At 41.8% G+C, this 21493-nt stretch overlaps 1 long non-coding RNA gene across 2 annotated transcripts in view; it reads left to right on the top strand.

Annotated features, from left to right (window-relative positions):
• The window catches only part of LOC309617951, a 35852-nt gene extending 25750 nt beyond the window's left edge, over nucleotides 1–10102 (top strand). For both annotated transcript variants that reach the window (XR_014238213.1, XR_014238214.1), the window contains exon 4: nucleotides 5239–10102. This is a non-coding gene — a long non-coding RNA (uncharacterized lncRNA). The remainder of the gene's footprint in view (nucleotides 1–5238) is intronic.
• The last annotated feature ends 11391 nt before the right edge of the window (nucleotides 10103–21493 follow it).

Here is a 21493-nt window from a genome sequence, read left to right as displayed (position 1 = left end):
GGCAAGTCCTTTGTTAAGAAGAGTGTCAGGGCCTCACTTAGGGGCAGCGTCAAGATGTTAGTTAGGGAGAGTCAGGACATTAGAATGTCAGGTTCTGAGGTAGAGGCAGCATCAGGGCCTTAATTAGGGACAGCGTCAGAGACTTACCTAGGGACCTATTCAGGGCCTTAATTATGGACAGAATCAGGGTGATACTGAGGAACGCCTAAGGGTATTAGGGACATCTTCAGGGCCTCAATTAGGGATAGCATCAGGGTGTTAGTTAGGGAAGGAGTCAGGCCATTATTATAGATAGTGTCAGTGCCTTAGGTAGAGAGAGCATCAGGGCCTTAGTTAAGGACAGCGTCAGAGACATACTTAGGGACATATTCATGGCCTTAGTTATGGACAGGATTAGGGCGTTATTGAGAGATACATGAGGCTATTAGGGACAGCATCGGGGTGTTGGGGAAAGAGTCGGCCGTTATTATAGACAGTGTCAGTGCCTCAGGTAGAGACCTCATCACAGCCTTAGTTAGGAAGAGGGTCAGGGCCTTGGTTAGGGACAGGGTCAGGCCAACAGTGAGGGACATGTAAGGCTATTAGGGACATTGTCAAGACCTTAGATTGGGCCAGCATCGGGGCTGTAGTGTTGACCAGTGTCAGGGCATTAATGAGGGACAAAATTAGGGTGTTAGTTAGGGAAAGAGTCAGGTCATTAATTACAGACAGTTTTAGGGCCTCAGGTAGAATCGGCATCAAGGCCTTAGTTAGGAAGAGCATCAGGGCCTCCTTAGGTTCAGCATCAGGACGTTAGTTAGGGCCAGCAACAGGGCCTTAGTTGGGGACAGTGTTGTCAGGACCTCAGAGATAACTTAGGGGCCTTAGTAAGAGACATTTCAGGCTGTTAGTTAGGGACACTTCAGAGACTTTCTTAGGGATATATTCAGGGCCTTAGTAATAGAATCAGGGTGTTATTTTGTGACTGCTTAGGTACTAAGGGACAGCATCAAAGCCTAAGTTAGGGTGTCAGGGTCTTGGGGATAGCGTTAGGGACTTTGTAAGTTATAGCTTAGGCTGTTAGCTAGGGACAGTGTCGTGGGCTTATTAAGGGCAGTGTCAGAGACTTAATGAGGGACAGCTTCAGGGCCTTACAGGATCAGGTCCATACTTAGGACCAGTGTCAGGCCGTTATTTAGGGGCAGTGTCAGGGCCTTCTGTAGAGACAGCATCAAGGCCCTTAGTTAGGAAGAGCGTCAGGGCCTTAGGACAGGGTCAGAGACTTACTTAGGCACATATTCAGGGCCTTAGTATTGGACAGGATCAGGACCACAGTGAGGGACATCCAAGTCTATTAGGGACATCGTCAGGGCCTTAGATAGGTTCAGCATCAGGGCCGTAGTTAGGACCAGTGTCAGGGTGTTATTTAGGGGCAAAATTAGGATGTTAGTTAAGGAAAGAGTCAGGAAATTAGTTACAGACAGTGTCAGCTTCTCAGGTAGAGACTTCAGGGTCTTAGTGAGAGCATCAGCATCTCAGGTAGGAACTGCATCAGGCCATTACTTAAAGACAGTGTCAAGGCCTTAATTAGGGAGAGTGTCAGGGCCTCAGAGAAAACCTGAGGACCTTAGTAAGAGACACTTCAGGCTGTTCGTTAGGGACATCATCAGGGTGTTAGTTATGGACAGGGTCAGGGTATTAGTGAAAGACAGCTCAGGCAATTAGGCACACCATCAGGGCCTTGGTTAGGGGCAGCGTCAGGGCGTAGTTAGGGAAAGAGTGAGGCCATTAGGTAAAGACAGACTCAGGGCCTTAGTTAGAGACAGCATCAAGTCCTTTGTTAGGGACATTGTCATGGCCTCAGTTAAAGATAACTTGAGGGTCTTAGTTAGAGATAGTGTCAGGGACTTAGTTATGGACATCTTTAGGGCCTCAGTTAGAGGTCACTTGAGGGCCTTAGTAAGAGACATTTTGGGTCATTAGTGACATGGTCAGGACCTTAGTGCCATCTTTAGTACATCAGTTATGGGCCGCATCAGGGCGTTAATAAGGGACAGCTCATGTTATTAGGGGCCGTGTCAGGGAGTGTGTCAGGGCCTTAGTTAGGGAAAGAGTGAGGCCATTAGTTAAAGACAGACTCAGGGCCTTAGTTAGAGACAGCCTCAGTCTTTAGTTAGGGAGAGTGTCAGGGCCTCAGTTAAAGATAAGTTGAGGGCCTTTGTTAAGGACAGGGCCTTAAAGGGATGTACGTAAGAGTATCTTTGGGCTCTTTACCAAACTAAAACCCCCACAAAATAGAAGATTTTAGCATTCTTCATTCCAGAGAAGCTCATCAAGAGACCATCTGAGGCCAGATTAAAGAGAGTTAAGGCCCTGTACACACACTAATCCTTAGGAGCAACTGTGTCCTTAAACCATTGCCATAAAACTCCTCACCACATCCTCCTGCATTGGGACACACAGTTTTTGAGGGCACGAGTTTTCTGTGTCCCCCTTTGGCTGGCAAAGCAGTAAAGCTATTCTTTTCTACTTCTTCCAAACCTCTGTCTCTGAGATTCTATTCGGCACTGGTGCACAGAAGTCAAGTTTTTGGCATCAAATTTAGTACCCAGTATGGGGCTGACTTGGGGATGGCCCCTGTGGGTCCCCTGACTTGATTGGACACTCTATGATTTTCTCCATGCCAGCCTGTTTTGAGAGAGTGTAGGGTTGGAGAATTCCTTTAGAGGCCAGACTGCCTGGGACCCTTGCCTGGAAAGGCCGAGCCTCAGTCATACCCCATCTGCCATCCCAGCAGTTGGAACTCTGGGGCAGGAGTAGATGGCGGAAGAGGGACCACCCTAGCAACTGCCAAGGCCGTCTTTGCCTTGAGGATGTGCCTCTCTTCCTCTTGACTGGACTGCCCCGAATGTCCTACTCCAAGGGATTATTTTGGGGAAGCAGAAAAGTAGCATTTGGGGTGTTGCGATACCTCAGCCAGCATGTGGTAACTCCCCTGGCATGCACTCTGAGGTCCTTGTAGCCCTGTACATTTGGGGGAACTTTGGTTCCCATTTGGATGACTTTTCATTCCAGGAAATCTCATTTGGAAGGTGCACCACTTGGACAGAGGTCACAGGCTAAGTTGAGACTTGGAAGCTGATTTGAGTCTTGTGCTGTTTGGTTTTTGGTTTCTGTTTGATTTTTGGTTCCTTTGGTTTGAGGCTTCCATTAGTGGTGAGGATTTTGTTTTCTTAGTCCGTGTATGAGTGTTCTATGGTTCAAACATAGGAAGTGCTTCTTCTTCAACTCCATCTGATAGCCAATGGGCAAAATCCTGGCAGACTGGTCAACCTGTAGTTGTAAACCTAAGACTAAGAAAAGAATGAAATTCTATTGTAATTTTGTCTGGCCAACGTATGGATACATTCTTGAAAATGAGGAAAGATGGTCTTTGAATGGTATAGCCTAAATGACTATACTATCCTTCAGGTAGAGTTATTTTGTCACAGGAAGAGAAAGACAAAAGAAGTTCCATATGTTCAAGCGTTTATGAAGCTACGTAATGAAGTGAGCAGCTAGGTAACAGGCTGATAGTACAAAGAGAAAAGAAAGTCACTTTGTACTAGAGCTGGTTGTTTCTGAATGTGGAAGAAAATAAGGGGCAAAATAAGATGGATACAGAAGGTGATGAAAATTTGTGAAAAGGGAACACTGAGGAAACAAGTTGTGCATGATCAGGATTTTCTAAGATTGGATTAAATTTAGTTGGGTAAATGGATTTTGTTGGAAGTGGGTTAGGGCAAGACTGGATTTGGTTTCTCCCTCCAAAGTCTTCTTGGAAGCTGCTTTTGATAACAGCTTGTGAGTTCCTTTGCCTGTGTCTGTGATCTGTATTTTTGTTTGAAATCTCCTTACTTTGGTTAAGTGAATAGGTGTTGTTTGGTCAATTCTAACAGTTCTTTTGATCTCCAGCTAACTTTGAGATGCTTTAGAAGGCCTCTGAGCCATCTCAGAGAGAAATGTTTGATTAGAATGTTAAATTACATGGAATTCCTAAAAATCTAGTATGTCCTGGTAAAATGTTATCAGTCATAATTCTAGTTATTTTTAAATGTTTCATGTAACAGCAATAATTGTTTCTTTTGTCATTTACATTGTGATCAAATGTTTAACAGTGACCTTTTAAGTCTTTATGTGATTTATAGATAGTTATTGTTGTGCTCTAACACTTTGCAAAAGTGCTCCATCTTCAAGAAGATTTATGTGAAGGACCTTTTGGCAAACACAGGTCTCTGATAAATTTCGTATCATAATGCCAAACTGGGTAAGAAATGAAAAATCTTAATGGAGAATCTGATGGCTTCATAAAAAGTTAACAAAAGGATTGGTTACTGGGTGAACTGGTGAATATAGTTACAGTGTTTTTGTTTTTTTGTTACTGGCTTTGACCTGTGTTTTCCAGTCACAGGGAAGTCCTTCCCCTCAAGCTACTTAGGACTTTGAGCAGTTGGGTAAATGACACCTCTGTATTGAAGTCTGTATTTATGAAAGTTACTGTGTTGGCTTTACTTTTGCCCTGATGTTTAGGAGAAAAGGAAAATTACCTAGTGAAGTTATCAGAATGTAATTACTCATGATGTATCACTGTTTGCTTTAGGTCTACTGCTAAAAGCACATGTACAATGCTTGTGTGACAATTGGGTATGAATAATAAAATGTATGGCCTATATAAAGCATTTTCTCATTAACATTACCTCTGAGCATGTTCATGATACCTGATCAGTATTCCCCCAATGTGGATTAACTAGGCAAATATAAAGGAGGCCTAGCACTGAAGGACATGATCTACACCTGTGCCAAACAGCTGAATCACTCTGGCATTGAGGGATTGATATTTTGATCATGAATGCTCTCTATTGAAAGACTTGTAATCAAAAGGGAAAAAAACTTCACGTATTGAGGTGTGAGGAAGTCACTCTGGCTTATACATGGTTTAACTTAAATTTTATTGACCAAAGTGGGCTGTTTTGTAGCCTTTCGGACATGCATTGTACATCTGCTTTGGCATCGAGGAGGGGAATGCATTTGACAGTCAAAAAGGAGTAACTATGCTTCAGACATCCAAGGTAAAGCTAAGTGACCATTGTAGATGTGATTTTAGATGCATTCCTGTGTTGTTTTTTTGTTTTTTAAGATTTTTTTTTTGATGTGGACCATTTTTTAAGTCTTTATTGAATTTGTTACGATATTGTTTCTGTTTCATGTTTTGGTTTTTAGGCCACGAGGCATGTGGGATCTTAGCTCCCTGCCCAGGGATCAAACTGGCATCCTCTGCATTGGAAGACAAAGTCTTAACCACTGGACTGCCAGGGAAGTCCCCACATTCCTGTATTGCTGAACTTGAATTTCTGAGCTATGTCAGACTCGAAATGCCACTAGCCATTCTCAAAACAATGTCTGCTGGTAGCTGCAACTGTACGTTTTCAAGGACTCCTCTCTTAACTATTAAATTTTAAACAATGACGTTAGATCAGATACTAATAGAAAGATGAGACATATGTGTAGTGGTCAATAGCTCCTGTTATGGATATGTTAATACTACATCAGAAGTTAAAACCTACTTAGGTAAAATTAGACAACTGGCTACAAAGTCTCTCCGAAGTGCCAGTTCCAGACTGGGTTTCAGACTTATTCTCCTGAATTCCTAAGGAAATGAGATCTACTTTTACTATTAAAGTTTCAGTTGTTACCCCTCCTATTTTAACTGGGTTGGTTGCACCAAAATGGCAGACCAAGGGATTGAGATCTTAATCATACGAGTCTCAGATCCAGGACTTGGAACTCAAATATTTGTAATTTGGTATCCATTCCCCCAGATTTAGGCAGGACGACCCCCTGCCCCCAATTTCAGCAGGAAGTAGCCAGAGCAGTTGTTGCCCCGTTGCCTGAAAGATGTGGGGAAAGATAAAACTGAAGTGGGGATTAAAACTGAGTCCCCTTAAAACCGAGGAGGAGTTAAACTGAGCGGGACTTTGTGGGTCTCCTGGGCACAGAAGCCTTTCTGCGTGCCTCCGAAGTTGTTTGTAGGGAATAGACTAGACACTCCAGGACCTTCCCTGAGTTCCAAAGGGCAGATTCGAACAGTTGCTAATCAGGGAAGGGAGGGGATGCAAAGACAGGGAGGAACAGTCAAGAAACAATAGTGCAGCCTTGAGGCAGGGTCCTGGTTCTGCCTCAAGGGATACACATAACAATATTTTTGAGCTCCTTAAGGAACTAAAACCCCCCAACAAATGGAAGATGTTAGCATTCTTCATTCCAGAGAAGCTCATCAAGAGACTTTCTGAGGCCAGATTAAAGGAGTGCAGGCCCTGTATACACCCTGATCCTTATCAGCAACCACACCCTTGAACCATTGCTATAAAACACCTCACCAAATCCTCCTGCACTGGGACTCACAGTTGTTGAGGGCACAAGCCTGCTATGTCCTCCATTGGCTGGCAGAGTGATCAAACTAATCTTTTCTATTTCTTCCAAAACACTGTTCTTGAGATTCGGTTCAAAACCGGTGCAGAGAGGCTGCTTATTCAGTATCAGTTAGGTACAGAGTCAGGCAGTTTGTTAGAAACAGTGTCAGGTCTTTAGTTATGGAAAGCCTCAGGGAATTAGGGAGGGACAGACCAAGATATTATGGACAGTGTCAGAGCCTTAGTTAGGGAGAGTGTCAGGGCATGACGTAGGACCAGCATCAGGACCGTAGTTAGGATCAGCATCAGGGTCTTAGTTAAAGACATTGCCAGGACCTGAGTTAAGCACAGCATCAGGGCCTCCATTAGGGACAGGGTCAGTGCTTGAGTTAGGGACAGCCTCAGGGCCTGAGTTAGCGATGGCCTCAGGGCTTACTTAGGGACAGTGTTCGGACTTTGGTGAGAGTTGCCTCATGACATTACCTAAGGGTAGTGTCAGGACTTTAGTTATTGACGGCATCAGGGCCTATGTTAGGGACAGCTTCAGGGCCTTAGTTAGGACCAGTGTCAGGGCTTGAGTTAGGGACAACATCAGGGCTTGAGTCAGGGACAACATCAGGGCCTGAGTTAGGGACAGCATCATTGCCTGAGTTAGGGACAGCATCATGGCCTCTGTTAGGGACAGCATCAGGGTCTTAGTTAAAGACATTGTCAGGTCCTGAGTTAGGCACAGTGTGAGGGTTTACTTAGGAACAGTGACAGGACTTTGGTAAGAGATGCGTCCCGACATTAGCTAAGGATAGTGTCAGGACCTTAGTTACTGATGGTACCAGGGCCTATGTTAGAAACAGCTTCAGGGCCTTAGTTAGGACCAGTGTCAGGGTCTTAGTTAAAGACATTGTCAGGGTCTGAGTTAGGCACAGTGTGAGGGCTTACGTAGGGACATTGACAGGACATTGGTAAGAGATGTGTCAGACATTAGCTAAGGATAGTGTCAGGACCTTAGTTATTGAAGGCACCAGGGCCTATGTTAGGACCAGCTTCAGGGCCTTACTTAGGGACAGTGTCAGGACCTTAGTTCAGAACATCAACAGGGCTTAAAGCACAGCGTCGGGGCCTTACTTAGGGACAATGTCAGGGCCTAGTTAGGACTAGCGTCAGGGCCTTAGTTAGGGACAGCAGCAGGGTCTTAATTAAAGACATTGTCAGGGCCTGAGTTAGGGACAGGGTCAGGGCCTGAGTTAGGGACTGTCAGGGCCTGAGTCATGGACAGCTTCAAAGCCTCAGTTAGGGACAGTGTCAGGGCTTACATAGGGACAGTGTCAGGACCTTGGTAAGAGATGCATCAGGATATTAGGTAAGGATAGTGTCAGGACTTTAGTTATTGACAGCATCAGGGCCAATGTTAGGGACAGCTTCAGGGCCTTAGTTAGGACCAGTATCAGAGCCTGAGTTAGGCCTAGCATCAGGGTTTGCGTTAGGACTAGCATTAAGGCCTTAGGTAGGGACAGGCAGGGCCTGAGTTAGGAGTAGCTTCAGGGCCTTTGTTAGGGAAAGCATCAGGGCTTTTGTTAGGATCAGAGTCATGACATTAGCTAGGGACAGAGTCTGGGAAAGAGCTAGGGATAGTGTCAGGAAGTGAGCTAGGAATAGTGTCAAGATGTTAGTTATTGAGAGCATCAGGGCCTGAGTTAGGACCAGCATCAGGGCTTGAGGTAGGGACAGAGTCAGAGCCTGAGTTAGGGACAGCCTCAGGGCCTGTGTTAGGGACAGCCTCAGGGCCTTAGTTAGAGACAGAGTCAGGACCTGAGTTAGGGACAATGTCAGGGCCTCAGTGAGGCCTAGCGTCAGGGCCTTAGCTAGGATCAGCATCAGGGTCTTAGTTAAAGACATTATCAGGGCCTGACTTAGGCAGAGCGTCAGGGCCTCAGTTAGGGACAGCTTCAGAGCCTGTGTTAGGTACAGCATCAGGGCCTCACTTTGGGACGGCATCAGGACTTTATTAGGGACAGTGTCAGGACCTTGGTAAAAGATGCATCAGGACATTAGCTAACGATAGCGTCGGGACTTTGTGACAACAGCAGGGCCTATGTTAGGGACAGTCTCAGGACCTTATAGGGACAGCGTCAGGGCATGAGTTAGGACTAGTGTCAGGGCCTGAGTTAGGACTAGCATCAAGGCTTTAGTTAGGGACAGTGTCAGGGCCTGAGTTAGGACTAGCATAAGGGCCATATTTAGGGACAGCATCAGGGCTTTAGTTAGGATAAGAAGCAGGACATTAGCTAGGGACAGCATCAGGTTAAGGGCTAGGGATAGTGTCAGGAAATGAGCTAGGGATAGTGTCAAGACCTTAGTTATTGAGAGCATCAGGGCCTTAATTAGGACCAGCGACAGGGCTGATGTAGGGACAGTGTCAGAGCCTGACTTAGGGAGAGCAACAGGGCCTGATTTAGGGACTTCGTCAGAGCCTGGGTTAGGGACCATGTCAGAACCTGAGTGAAGCCGAGTGTCAGGGCCTGAGTTAAAACTAGCATCAAGGCCTTCGTTAGGGACAGTGTCAGGGCATGTCATAGGAGCAGCATCAGGGCCTTTTTTAGGATCAGCATCAGGGTCTTAGTTAAAGACATTATCAGGGCCTCAGTTAGGGACAGCTTAAGGGCCTGTGTTAGGTACAGAGTCAGGACCTCTATTAGGAACCTCCTCAGGGCTGTACCTAGGGACAGCGTGAGGGCTTACTTAGGGACAGTGTCAGGACCTTGGTAAGAGATGGGTCAGGATATACGCCCAGGATAGTGTCAGGACTTTAGTTATGATGGCAGCAGGTCTTTTGTTAGTGACAGCTTCAGGGCCTTAGTTAGGGACAGTATCAGGGCATGACTTAGGAGCAGCATCAGGGCTTTCATAGGATCAGCATTAGGGTCTTAGTTAAAGACATTATCAGGGCCTGAGTTAGGCACAGTGTCAGGGCCTCAGTTAGGGATAGCTTCAGGGCCTGTTAGGGACAGCGTCAGGGCTTACTTAGGGACAATATCAGGATCTTGGTTAGAGATGGGTCAGGATATTAGCTCAGGATAGTGTCAGGAATTTAGTTATTGCCGGCAGCAGGGCCTATATTAGGGATAGCTTCCAGGCTTAGAGACAGTGTCAGGGCCTTAGTTAGGACTAGGCAGGGCCTGAGTTAGGAGTAGCATCAGGGCCTTAGTTAGGGACAGTTCAGACAAAAATAAAGATACTCATTTGTGGACAACATGAATGTTTATACCTTTCAGTGACTCATCTTTGCCATCCTTCCAAAAGCTTGCTACATTTAAGAAATGTTAGCTACATTGTCATAGTTATGTAAAAGGTAACTAAGATTAAGAGATCAGATGCAGAGTTGGTGTGGGGAGGAATGATGCCTATGTACGGATGGTCACATTTTTAAGTGGAAGAATTAAAAAGGGGAACTGTAACTTTCACGTCTTATCCAAACAGAGGTTTCTGCTGACATCAATAGAACCCTTATTTTACCAGCAATGCAGTTGAGCACATATACTAACAGTAAAAGGGTTATATTGTATTTTACTCGATTGAAAGGAAAAAGGGGACAGCACTGCTTCGCACCCGTTAACAATGTGATATCAAAATGGAAACACGTCTTTTAGGATGAAGTCTAATAAATAATTGAGAACCACTGTGATGCCTGACACTTGACTACCAAATACTCACACCTAACAGTTTTTAGACTGTCTAACAGAAGATAAACATATACCCAAAAATAGACCTGAATTCACCTAGATTTGAGATACAAATTCTTCTTCTCTCTTTGCTAATTAAAGGGAAAGAACAAGGTATTTCTTACCTGCACATGATTTCGTGTGTGAGCAAGACTTGGCACATTTCTGGGTTCTTGTCTTGGCCTTCAATATACTATGGCCTGTAAACAAAGGCACAATTTGAGCTAAGAATGTAACCAAGTAGCAGAGGACAAACTACCACAATCGAGTTCTTGACCATTCACCACTGCTGCAAGGCCAACTGGCTTTCAGAGCCAAAGGCCTCACTGGGCTGATTGTTTTAAGACAGTTGTTAAGGATCAACCCAAATTGAGTGGAAGGGGATATGTTCCTCTTTGTCCCATCAACCACCTTATTATAACGCACATCTTTGGATCCTTGTATGAGATGGGCTTCTGCCGTCAAGACAACCGCAATTCTCTCTTCAATTCAGAATAAAAATAAATCTAACCAATGGGGAAGGAAAAACCCAGAAGGCTTAGCAGACTGAGATACTAGTGATTTAAAATATAGAAAAGCACATGGATTTTATTTTTAAATGATTCGTATTTGTCGCCTCATTTTACTACTTCCAACTCCAACATGTAATATTCTAGAGGTAAGTAGTAGAAAACAAGTGAGGGTATGGTTAATGAGTCCACTCACTGTCTTGAGATGATCCATCAGTCGGGAAATCCTTCCTGCCTACAGGTTGAAAACATGTGCTCTCGGGGGTGTATAACCACCCAAACAGTAATACTCGCCCGCATATGCTGGGGGAAGGGCAGGGTTGGGCGGGGAGTTAAGCCATAGTTATCTCCCTCAACTAAGAAGAATTATATCTGACTCTTAATATTTGGAGTCCCAAACCACCTCCCCAGCCAAGATGTTTTTTGTCTGTTTTTAGTAATATGTGTACAAACATGTTACTTAAGGTCACCGGAAGTTTCCTTGAGACCTCTGCTTACTGGAAGATCTACATGCTGATACCTGGGCCAAAGAAAAGCTCACAGCTATGGGTAGAGCAGTGCTCTGCATGGGGATACATTTTAACTCACTTAACAATGTAGTACTGCGTAATACTAATGTAACACAGCTTCAGACTGTTAATAAAATTACTTTCACACATTCAGATAACTCCCAATTTCTTGGTGACGAAACTACTTAAATTAACCAGAGACCATCCTTTTTTTAGGACACACAAAAACTGCAGTAACTAACTTATAGTTATCTGGAATGTGCTTGTTTATGAACCTGAGACTTTTAGAACTGTAAATGATGGAGGACAGCTTATGACACTATGTGTGCAGACCCTCAGAGCAGGCTCTGGCTTTGTTACCTAACTCCATTACAAAACAAAAATTGCAACAAATTAAAAAATGAAAAACCTGTATAAGGAGAAAACATTTCTCTACCATTGGCCCATCAAAAGCATTTTTTATGGTTAGCCTGTTATAACCCTATATTTTTTAATGTTTTATTTTGCCATAATTTTAGATGTATAGAAAAGTTGTAAGGATATATAAAGAATTCCAAGATACTCTTTTTTTTTTAAAGACACCAATTGTATTTGAATATTTGTTACTTTTTTAAAAAAATTAATTAATTAATTAGTTTTTGGCTATGTTGGGTCTTTGTTTCTGTGCGAGGGCTTTCTCTAGTTGTGGCAAGCGGGGGCCACTCTTCATTGCAGTGTGCGGGCCTCTCACTATCATGGCCTCTCTTGTTGCAGAGCACAGGCTCCAGACGCGCAGGCTCAGTAGTTGTGGCTCACGGGCCTAGTTGCTCCGCAGCATGTGGGATCTTCCCAGATCAGGGCTCGAACCCGTGTCCCCTGCATTAGCAGGCAGATTCTCAACCACTGCGCCACCAGGGAAGTCCCCAAGATACTCTTTACCCAGATGCCTCAAGTGTTTACATTTTAGTAAATTGGCTTTATTCTTCTTTCTTTCTCTATTTTCTTTTCCTGAACCATTTATTAGTTAACTGCAGACATGCCCTAAATACTTCAGAATGTATTTCCTTAAAACAAGGAATTCTCTTACATAACCATAGCACACTTATCTGAATCAGAAAATTAACATTGATACAATACAATAATCTAATCAACACCTGAGATTCACCAAATACCCAATAATGTCCTTTATAGCAAACAACAAAACCAATACCAATCACAGCATTCAGTTGTCATATCTCCTTTAAAAAGGAATATTCCTGAGTCTTTGTATTTCATGACACTGACATTTTTGAAGAACACAGGCCATTTTGTAGAACATCCTCAATTTGGGTTTGTCTAATGTTTCCTCAGGCTTAGACTAAAGTTCTGTAATTCAGGGCCGGAATACCACAGACATGCTGCTGAGTTCTTCTCCCTGTATCACATCACACTGTCAACTCGTTCCACTAATGCCAGTAAACTCTGACCATTTGGTTAAGGGGGTGCCTGCCACCCATCAGAGAGCACAGCCAGATTTGTGTACTGTAAAGTTACTACTTCACTTTAAGTAATTCATAACTATCTTCTGGGGAAATCATCTAGATTATGTTAACATCATATTATGACTTAAATTTTCACCCATTAGTTTTAGCATGCACTGATGATGCATTCCTGCAATCTTAAAAGACCTTTTAAATACCCAAGAAGTTGCTTTACTCAAGAAAATGCATTAAGTAAATTGAAAATGTTTGAAAAACCAAAACTTACATCTGCCTGCTTTATTTACTGCAATCACTGCTTTAAAAAATCAAAGAAACACTGTAAATAACTGATTAGATCTCATACATGGTGCTAAAAAATTCTATCATGCATTTCTGCGAAATCCTATTATCACTACATGTTTTCTATGTTCTCTTAATACCCCTGAAAACCTCTGGTTCAACTTTAGTTTTCTGTCGTGCTAAACTAATACAAGTAACTTGGTAAATAAAATTCACAGGTATTAATGGGGTTTTCCTTCCTGTTTAAAAAAAAATTGGTTTTGGGAGGAGAAAGGAGTATCAATTACATCAGACCTCATTTTGAGTCTTTCTAGATAATACCAATATTATTTTTTACTGAGGCTGCTGGTTCCACTGAAATCAGTGGGCCTGTGATGATACTCAGTTAAAGATATGCTGCAGTGAAAATATGTTGACGACCCCCCCAGACAGTAGATGATCCATGGTCTCCCAGGTATTCCATGTTTTTGTCTTTGGTGACTGAACATCATTCGTTGAAGGCCCAGGGCCTCCGTAATACATCTCTACCAAATGTCAACCTGCCACTTCGCTTCTGGCAGCGGAGTCAAAATGGAGAATCTTTCTCTACATCAATCATAGAAAAGTGAAAGCATGAGTTTGGATTTGCTCAGAAATAGTTAAACTCTGGGTATGGAGGAAGCATGAAGTTTCTTCTGTCCCTTTCCTTGGGGCCTCAGCAGAACAATACTTTTCAGCACATAAACACAGACAAAGAAGTGCTTGCTGCTTCTGTGACTTCTGAAATAAAAACAAGTGAAACAGAGAGTCTTTTCTCTCTCCTAAGGAGTAGAACTAAAATCCTGGAAAATAGAGTAATAATCTAGAACCTCAGTGTAATAGAGTTAGCTATACAGTGAAACTCTGTCAAAGGCAGCTCCACCTCCAACCTCGCCTAAGGAGTTTTTGTTACTGAAAACGCTTGTTAAAACACACACACCCGGGCTTCCCTGGTGGCGCAGTGGTTGAGAATCTGCCTGCCAATGCAGGGGACACGGGTTCGAGCCCTGGTCTGGGAGGATCCCACATGCCGCGGAGCAACTGGGCCCGTGAGCCACAACTACTGAGTCTGCGCATCTGGAGTCTGTGCTCCGCAACAAGAAAGGCCGCGATAGTGAGAGGCCCGCGCACCGCGATGAAGAGTGGTCCCCGCTCGCCGCAACTGGAGAAAGCCCTCGCACAGAAACGAAGACCCAACACAGCCAAAAATAAATAAATAAATAAATAAAATTAAAAAAAAAAATGTCAACAAGTTCTCCCTCCAGCTTTCACACACATCAAATCTCTACCATGTACATTTAGTATACACGTCAAGACTGGTTCACAGTTCAGCAAACACAGACTTCGAGCCTAAAAGGAAAGGGGTCCTCTAACCAGCTTAGGGAGAAGTTTCTGCTTGTTTTCCCAATTTAATATGTGCCTCTGTGGGGTGTGAGTGAAGCTTGTTGAGGCGGGGTCAGTTGGGAGATCACAGAAGCATATAAACAGCATTGACTACTTTAAGTGAAACCATTTTAACAGACAGCTGGTTCAGGACCCAGACAATGGAACACCAAGAAGAAGGCTTATCTTCGTCCTGCATAGTAAGCCACGCGTCTGCTCACTGGGAGGAAGGTAGGTCTGCTGTGAGAGCGACAAAGACAACAGTGGTTTGAAGAAATCAGTGTGTTCATCAGGAGTAAGGATGGGAGGCCTGTTACAGAGATGGGCGGGAGGGGGAGAGAAAGCATATCAAATATATTATTTAAATAAATGAATTGATGGTGAAGCAAGTTGAGGTTTTAACCTAAGAAACAACAACAACAACAAAATACAATATCAAATAGAAAACGATGTTTACATTAATCCTGCCAATGCAAATAAATCCCTTAAGGTGGCAGGAATGCTTGTACAGGAAAAAAGTAAAAGAATAAACAGCACGAACTTCATGTCAACTTTAAAAACCTAGTGAAATTGATAAACAAGTTGTCAAAACTTGACATATTTGGAGCAGATTTATTCTTCTGATATACCAGCCTCCCTTAATGTTCTCCTCTAATGAGCATAATGAAAATATCACAATTATTTTTAATTGTTGACTTTCTGATTGAGGGTTTTTTCAAGCATAATTTTTTATAATTAACAAAAATGAAGGAAAAAATAGGAATTGTTAAACTTTCACATTCTTACACAACAATAGTGCCAGAAGGTTTGCTGTGAGAGGATGAAATGCCATCAGTTTCAAATGCCCAATTACACATTAACCTATACCATCTTTGAAAAGAAATCAATCAATAGAAAAAATCTGCCTCTGTTACCACTGTTTTAGAAGGCATCTTGTGAATTGTGGTTCATCTCCACCTTTCTAAAATATCACTGGGTCTTAAAAGTTAATTGAAACTTACTATGGATAAAGAGCACACAGTAAAACAAAAAATACAGGGTGAACTTACACAGGGATCACACTTCAATGGCATGCCAAAAGAAATACAGAGAATTGAGCACAGTTTTCTTTGTTTACTTTTCAAATAATTTTAACTCTTCGTGTTCCATGCAAAAATAAAGTGGGCAAAGAGAATACTTTTGACTTTGGTTCATTAAAATCTGAAAGGTTTTTAGGAACAAAATGTTTTCATTAGGAGTCTTTCTTGGTTTACAAACCAACAATCGGAGACTTGTCCTCATTAATTTAGAAAGACAGAGAGAATGAAACGAAAGAAAGAAAGGAAGGAAGAAAGGGAGGGAGGGAAGAAGGACGGAAGGAAGGAAGGGAAGAAGGAACGGGTAGATAGGTTACCTATAACTAACAAAAACTCCTAATTTTCCATTTAAATCAAAACAGTAACCTTGAAAATACATCACTCTTTTTTCCAAATACAAAATAAAACGCCAAACCTAATTTGTCACCTTAAAGAATACATTCATGAATGTACAAAGTATCTCCTTCAACCAGAAGTAAAGTGTCCTCTAAATACAGACTGTCAACACGACTTTGGCAGCAAATTACCAAGAATCAAAACTAATAAAAAAAATATGAACACCTACATTATCAACATGCTGTAATATTAATCATTACTTTCAACCACCAAGTTCCACTGCTCGTCATTAAAAAAAAAAAAAGTGTTAGCTAATGCAGTTTGAGAAATTTCCAGTAGGTGAGGGAGCCTTAGTTAAAAATTAACCTGTGCCAAAGAAAACACTACAAATTTGACGTTTCATAAACAACTGTGTCAAACAGCGATCCAAAATTAATAGTGAAATAAAAAATTATTTTGCTTCAATTAGCAGCTTGGCTACTGGTGAACAAATTACAAAGATGTAATTTAAGCTCAGCAGCTAAGCAGGCCTGTTTGCAGAACTGAATTAGGAAAGTTGCAAAGGAATGACATCATATTCAGTATGCTGTTCAGTTACATCACAGCCCTGAATAAAAAGAGAATGTGTACCAAAAGCAGTTAGCTTCAGAATGCATCTTTTGTGTCTCAAAGAAATAAAATCTCTCATATTATTCAAACACCAAGATAAAAACTGAATCATTCTAACAATATCATGCAATATTTCTCTTTCTAGCAGTAATAAAAGATATTTCACCCATATGATAACTACATTTACATTTATATTAGTAGATACAACTGGCTTTCTCAACTCAATGGGGTAATAATAGTAATAATAATAAAATAATAAAAGCAGCTAATTTATTAAGCACTTAATGTATGCTAGTCACTGTTCTAAGCACTTTCCATGTATGAATTCATTTAATTTTCACAACTGAGCTTCCAGGTAGGTGCTACCATTACTTCAGTTAGTTTCCAAATGCTTACATATTTTAATAACTAAGACCAAATCATTCTTGCTCAACAACTATATAAACAATTCACCAACATCGAGATACTCCTTCATTCCTCTCAGCAATATAAGACACAAGAACAGACTATCCGTGTAGTCATACAAATTCGATAAATGCATCACTACTAATACGTTCGTTTTAAATGCTGTTCAAACATTCACATGGAAACAGCTCTAGTGTAAATATCCCCAAACAAATGGCTGTATATTATCCAGGAGGCAGCAGTCGGACCGCCAGACTGGGAAAGTACTAGGCCATCTGGCTCCAGCAATCTCTCCAAAACCATCAGCTTTGTTTTCACCCCCAGACTCCAAACAACACATTTTCCACTGTGATGAGTTTACATTTTCCCAAACACAGGTCCTGATCATGCATAAAAATTCCAAACTTCTTCATTCCTCTATGTGCAAGGAAATTCAAATCACCTGCATTTTTGACATGTTACCAAAGAAGAGAGACAGCTGCTAAAATATGGCTCCTAACTATAAACTTGCCGTGTCATTTTTTGTTTGTTTGTTTCCCCAAATATATGAAAGAACCTCTCTGCTGGCCTAGTTGAATTCCTTAGGAACTTATTGATAAACTAAAAATGTGCTTATCTACCAATGAAGAACCATGAACAGAAAGGGCTGTTAATCAAATCTATGTAGCTGTGGCAGGATATGATGAAACAATCAATAGGAAAAAATGCACTTGCATCAATAACTTAAAGTACCAGGAACATCAAAACAAATATATAAAGATTAGCTGGAAAGAGAACTATGACAGCAGTTCTGATTATTGTACCTTAGACTTCCCACTGTGCTGGGACTTTTTAGGGGTCCCCTCACAATATCACCTACCTTCAAATCCATACACACAAGGATTATGTGACTTACTATTTTTCCCTTTCCAAAAAAGAGCTTTGGTTTGGGGGCAGGGAATGTTTTGTTTTTGATAACTTTATGGAATTTGGTACTCTCGTTGAATTGTAAAAATGTCCCTTTTTTCAAAGCAAGATGGTAAGAGGGCAGATAAGTTAAAGGTTTTTTTAAAAAAAAAACTAAAGATAACTCACTGAAGCAATCACAGAATGTAATTATATCTCAAATACTACAGGAAAATCTGAACTGAGGCACATTAAAACTCACACCTCTCCCACTGAGTTCATTTGAGTTTCTGCAGTAGATACTGTTTCCGGATGCAACAGCCATAAACTTCTGGATCCTACAGGCCTTTCTGCATGCTCACTAATGGAATACCAAAAACAGCAATGACAAAAAACAAAAAAAACCCCTATTTTTAGTCCAGCTAAACTTGGTTTTGAAAAACCCTTCCCAAAAGCAAGCTTCTTATTTTCTAGTTGGTGGACAAATATTTTAAATATAATTATATCCTTAGTGTTTTATAAGAAAAGCATAGGGATAAGAGGGCTCAGATCCTTACACATTCACTTCTAATAAAGCTTTCCCTTTCCTGGTAGAGTCCAAAATTAAGTCATTACCCCAAATAGTGTAAAGAGACACTTTGAAAAGGTGTGAAATACTGTGTCCTACCAATACATCTTGGTTGACTGAGTACATTTCTGTTTGATCTCAATGCTGCTAACTCCACCCAAGATCACAAACATTCTATGAAAATATGAACTGCACAGTTAGTTTTGAATTTTGCTTGCCAAAGATTCCCTTCAAGTTTTAACCCCAACTTGTGAGTCAAAGATATGACATCACATACATAAAGCTGCATCTCTGATGTGAAAAATGTTATGATAAATAAGCAGCTAAGAGAAGACACTTGAACTATGCTTAGATATTCCCACTGAAATTTATGATGTTATTAGAACTCATCACATCACTGAAATTATTCCATTCTGCACTCTAAATTCAAAATCCTGAGTCAATCTACCTGGAAGAATTTCACAGGGGAAAAAAAAAAGTAACCATTTAATCGGTCACCTTATGTCAAGACTTACTTCTGATTGAAGGGGTCACTGCACACTTAACTAAAATAAAAAATTTAAGAAATTTAAAAATCAGACTTGGCATTTAATTATCACAGAATAATTTCAAGCTAGATGAGAATCCACTGTTTTACTCATCAAAGCTAAAACATAATAATTATGTCACAGCTAAGGGCTTCCCTGGTGGCGCAGTGGTTGGGGGTCTGCCTGCTAATACAGGGGACACGGGTTCGAGCCCTGGTCTGGGAGGATCCCACATGCCGCGGAGCGACTGGGCCCGTGAGCCACAATTACTGAGCCTGCGCGTCTGGAGCCTGTGCTCCGCAACGGGAGGGGCCGCGATGGTGAGAGGCCCGCGCACCGCGATGAGGAGTGGCCCCCGCTCGCCGCAACTAGGGAGAGCCCTCGCACAGAAACGAAGACCCAACACAGCCATAAATAAATAAATAAATAAAATTAAAAAAAAATTATGTCACAGCTAAGGAAAGTCACGCTCTTCACGCTGACCTGCTTTTTGAAGACTATTGTATTAGCTGTGTACACAAGAAGCTAACCTACTTCCCAAACTCTTACAGCACATAATCAAGGAACAAGCAACCGGATAACAGGCAGGGATTGCCTTTCAAAGTAAAAGCTACAGAGAAGGCATTAGACAACTATTATGAAAGCAAACAGGTATGCCTGGAAAAATCTTTTTTCTTGATATTTTTAGACTAAATTCAGATAATTACTAAGCCTTTTGTTCAGGTCACTCCCCACCAAAATATATAATTGCCTACATTTATAATTTTAACTTTCAGTGAGATGTCACAGTATGGCAAGTAACTCTCTTATACCTGCTATTACTACACTGTATCTTATTCTGGTCCCATCCCCACCACGATAGAATTTATGAAACCAAGCAGTCAAAGAATGCCTTAAGCTATAGTTTTTCTTAAGCTCTATGACCTTGTTAGTAAAATGATATTAGATGTATTGCTTTATAAAAATCAAGATTATTCTTCCTCCTTAGAAGGGTGTGTAAAGTCAGTTCATTTCATAATGGGAAGATCAATTCTTGCGGCGCTCTTTGTTTACGGGGCCTAAAATAAAGTTTTGAGAGAAGTTATCACTTCAAACGTGTCCCAATTTTGTGCACCTTACAGCTGTTCACTTCATAGAGTTGCCGATAATTTAATATTTAAGTGGCCAATGTTTCACAAGCAGACAGGTCTTACATACTGGTTTGTGGGGAGTTTTTATTCTTTAAAAAATAAACTCTAATAAGCACATAAGGAATATGTATTAGAAATCATACTTTCCCTCTCCCCCTCCCATCTTTTCTTTCCTCTGATGGGAATGGCAGGAAAAGATATCCAGGGTATCAAAGACAACTTTTTAAAAACAAAACTCCACTTAAGACATTTTTGTTTTGCTATCATTTGTTTTAAAAGTTACTGAAATCAGGCTTTTGCATTTTTTTGCTTGGCAGGAAAAAAATTTAACAAAATACAGAGCGTCCAAATCAAAAGGAATTATCCTATGTGATGATCAAAACCAGTATAGTAATAATAATAAAAAACTAGTAATACCAAGAGTAAAAGTATAAATGTACGTTTACTCTGAACAATCAACTAAGGAATAAAACAGATCTTCAAGAAAGTCAAATATTTTAGGCTAACAACTTGAAATAGATTTCAAGAGATATGTATTTATCATTTTAAAAAATACATGTCATACCCTCATGTTTTTCACTTGGTTCACAATGAAATATGAAGGTAATAATTACAATTAGCTGTTATTAAATTGGTTCTTGCTGAGTAGATTTTAAAACTCCCAACAGGTTATTAACGTGCATTTTGTACAACATATTTAAGCCATGGGTAACTAAAAACAATTTTTAAATATGCATGTATACTCTAATTTGAAACCTTCCAAGCCAGTATCTATGAAAACTACCTCCCTTATTTTAAAGGGAATGTTTTAGAACCGCCACCAAGCGAACCAGTCTTAACCCTCTCACTGAATTGGTGGTTAGTACACAATGGTTAACTTTTCTCTTTGTTCTGATTTCTGTCCCCCACCCAATAAAACTGTCTTCTTTTTTGTAACTAAATCCTCCAACTACCTAACCAGATATTTAATTCCTAAACTTTTTCTTAAAATTAAAAAATGTTCCTGCGCCTCGTAACAATGTCAGACCTCTTTTCTGACTCGCCTCATAATTGTGTCTTTTAAACCATAACTCAACCTTAACGTATACTGCTCGGCACCCGCGTGCTGGGAGCGTAAGAAAATGCTGTCTATGTACCTTTAAGACCACAAGCTCGCTCACGCTGCCTGGCTTCTTGCCAAACTTGGAGGCAAAAGCAGGGGGATTTTTGCAAGATAGCTTCTAACAGTTGTCGCTCCGTCTTCCAGCACTACCACCACCACCATCTCTTCTTTAAAAAATGTGTAGAGTGGGGCAAGCGCGCTCTCAGACCACCGCACCGTTCCCGGGGAAGCTGCCTTTGCCCCTCACCCGCTTCCTCTACCTCTGCCCCCCGGGCGAGGCCCTGAAGGTTTGGGTTTCACAGTTCAGCCCGGTCTGCACCAGGGTCTCTGGGCACCTTTGCGCCCCCTGGGGCCCCCCGGCCGGGTCAAAGGAAGTTCAGCCCGTACTCTGCCCGAGCAGCACCCCGCAGCCTCAAATCGCAAGGTCTGAAGTTCCCTCGTAAAGAAGGAACCGCCGAGCCGCCTCCCCCGCGCGGCGCGTCCACGTGCTTCGGGGCGCTTGCAAGGCTGCGCTGAGCGCGCGGGCCGCCCTGGCATTGAGAGTTCGAGCCCC

The sequence above is a fragment of the Balaenoptera borealis genome (genome assembly GCF_965194805.1).
Source record: "Balaenoptera borealis genome assembly, chromosome: 20".
NCBI lineage: Eukaryota > Metazoa > Chordata > Mammalia > Artiodactyla > Balaenopteridae > Balaenoptera > Balaenoptera borealis.
This window is presented reverse-complemented; position numbering and strand designations above follow the sequence as displayed.